The sequence below is a fragment of the Hibiscus syriacus genome, unplaced genomic scaffold (assembly GCF_006381635.1).
Source record: "Hibiscus syriacus cultivar Baekdansim isolate YM2019G1 unplaced genomic scaffold, ASM638163v2 tig00110896_pilon, whole genome shotgun sequence".
NCBI classification, from domain to species: Eukaryota; Viridiplantae; Streptophyta; class Magnoliopsida; order Malvales; family Malvaceae; genus Hibiscus; species Hibiscus syriacus.
Window position 1 is genome coordinate 64,730 of NW_024062904.1, and position 3,056 is coordinate 67,785.

General features: G+C 32.2%; 1 non-coding gene across 1 annotated transcript; it reads right to left on the minus strand.

The window, feature by feature from the left end:
- Window positions 1-1,306: 1,306 nt before the first annotated feature.
- Window positions 1,307-1,388, minus strand: TRNAS-GCU. Its single transcript has one exon. It is a non-coding gene; the product is annotated as a tRNA-Ser (tRNA).
- Window positions 1,389-3,056: the final 1,668 nt, after the last annotated feature.

Consider the following 3,056-nt stretch of genomic DNA (forward strand, 5'->3'; position numbering starts at 1 on the left):
AAGGGAATACCTTTTGAGTGTTACAGTTCAGTGGCGTAACCCAATACATCTATTCTCATATGGTATCAAATATATTAAAAACATTGGTTAGCTTCCATTTCTCGTTACATTAACCATCATTTGTCTTTCTCTATTGCTTTTTCATCATCTTCGGTTCTATTTTCCATGTCTAGTTTCTCTAGTTCCAAGGATCTTTTTGGCTAGTTGTCTATTATTCAACCATTGAGTGATGATCTTGATTGTAATGCCTACTTCTGTTATTGTTTTATTTTGCTTTAGACAAGGGCTTGCAAATATTACTAAAAGATTTCTCCGTGAGGAACTTGACTTTCTAAACCTGTTCATTTGAGGTATTATAGAATTGCCTTAAAACACTCATCACAATTTTCATTTTTACAAGCTCCAAATTAATACTTCGTGTTTTGTAAAGATCCAACAACTTAAACGCTCATCAAGCACCTTGTTCGAAGCTCAAAATGTCTTCTCATTTCCTTTAGTATCGATAAGTTCAATATGTTTGACTACTATTTATTTAATCGTACATTTACTATTTCATTTCTATTTTGGTCACTCTATTATTAATTTTTTTTCTTCTTAAAATCATATCTAATGTTATGTTATATTTCTATTTTTTGTTCACAAATCATTAAAAATTAACAACAATATTAATGTAGCAATTTTTTTAATCTTCACATCAGTTTTCTCTCTCTTATCATCACCTAATTGATCGAATAAAATAATTTAAAATATATCACTAAATTATTGACTATGAGATAGAGATGATGTTGAAATTAAAACAAAAAATGTCTCTTTAGTATCGCTCTTAAAATTTTAATTGCGGCTGACTAAATCATAAATAAAATGTAACATTGAGTCTAATTTTGAGAAAAAATTAATAGTTGAGGTGATCAAAACCAAAACAAAATAATAGGTAGGTGATCAAATACGTAATTTACCCTAGATTCTCATGATTTTATCTAAATATTATGTAAAGATATGAAAAGATAAAAAAATATTTGTAATAATATTCTCAATGTTTGAATCCTGACGTTTGCAAATGATGCAAATTGGGTTGAAAATGTCGTCATTGTCTCTGCAGTACCCGATCTAAATTAATTGATAAATGAATCGATTACAGTGGTTATACTAAAAAAAAGTGTTTTTTTATAATTAAATTAATATTGAATTAATAAATAACACTAAATTTTAATTTATAAAACATATGCTAATTTAAATTTTAATCGTATTTCTCCGGGATGCTACTACTGGAATTTTCAAATAGTAGCAAAAGAAAAAAACTGCCAAGCGACGCCTGAGAGATTCGAACTCTCGCGGGGAAACCCCATGTACTTAGCAGGCACACGCCTTAACCACTCGGCCAAAGCGTCGCTTGATTAAAAGCTTAACGTATACCATTAATAAATCCTGTTTAAAATGGGAAAACTTGGATTTAACTAAGCAACGCTTCTACGGTTCAACATTATTTCACGGGCTCTCATTAGACAGCTTACATTTGATTTGATCCATTCTTTCTAATCCTGTGTGGTTGTGAATACATATCATACCACGTTTTCAACTCCCATCATGTGTAAGTTGTCCGGATACAATTTAATTTTATATAAAAAAATTATTATATATTTCTTAATAAATATTTAGAGATGTACGTTTGAATTTATGTTTCCATGTGTTGTAATAATAACAATAATAAAAGAAATCTTAACTTTTAAAATATATGAAGATATTAAATATAATACATAGATGTTTATAATTGAAGTCCACGAACATGGCCAAGTTTATAGATATTAAATATAATAAATAGATGTTTATATGAAGAAATCTTAATGTTTGTATATCTCACGTTAATTAATCATCCATCTTGTTCAGGTCACGAAGCATGAAAAATCGGGTACAATAGGTAAAACGTATGCAAAAGGCTCCTCAAAGTGAAAGACTTTTTTGGATAATTTGATTTTATTGCCCAATGAGCAGTGAACTGCTGTAAATAACAATCAATGTTTAAAAATACAAGGATCACCCTTAAAAGAAAATAAAATGCTATTCAAAACAGAATTAGACTATACCCCATTGATTACAAAGAGTAGTGTTTGCGTTGTGTAATCTATGAGTGAACCTATTCCTAAGTTGGAACCCAACAATTTCCTTGATCTCGCCAAACATAGCCTCAACATTAGATGCATGAGATTGAAAGAGCCTCCTATTTCTTTCTTTCCAGATAATGTAGATCAATGCATTAGAAGAGATTTTCATAATTGAAGTTAGAAGTGATTTCCCCTTCCAAGTAGCCACTGCCCAATCAAATAGAGCAGTCCAAGTGGAGTGACTAAACCGAAGACTGTTGAGGGTGAAGATTTTAGTCCATAAAGCATTGGCAACCGGGCATTCCAAAAATAAATGGTTTCTGGTTTCCATACCAGCACCACAAAGAATGCATTGATAGTCTTTAACGATATTCATTCTTAATAGTCTCTCTTTTATAGGAAGTCTGTCGAGGAAAACCATCCACGCAATGAGACTGTGTTTGGGAATAAGAAGAGGAAACCAAAGAAGTGAATGACAATGGACTTTAGGATTTTTCAGTCGAATGCCATTCCATATGTCATTGATCTTCTTGGAAACCGAAGGCAGAAAAGAGGAAGCTTCAGCCCTTAGTTTCAGAATTTGCTTTAAACTCCAGCTCATATTGGATTTAACAGGGACAAACCAGAAATCGGTGATACGAAACATATAGCTCTTTAGCCAAGCCACCCAAAGGGATCCTTCACCAGCAAGGATATTCTTAATGAGGCTCATCATGCAAGCTTTGTTCCAGGTTTTTAAGTCCTTAAGTCCGAGACCTCCCTCTATTTTTTGGACGGCAGATTTGCTTCCAACTCACTCTTGCACCAGCAACCGGTTTATCAGCCCCTTTCCAAAAGAATCTAGAACATAACTGATCAATCTTTTTAATGACAGAAGAAGGGAGGAAAATCTGCCTACACCAATAGTTAGTTATGCTAAATAAAACAGCTTTAACAAGTTCCAATCTTCCAGCATAA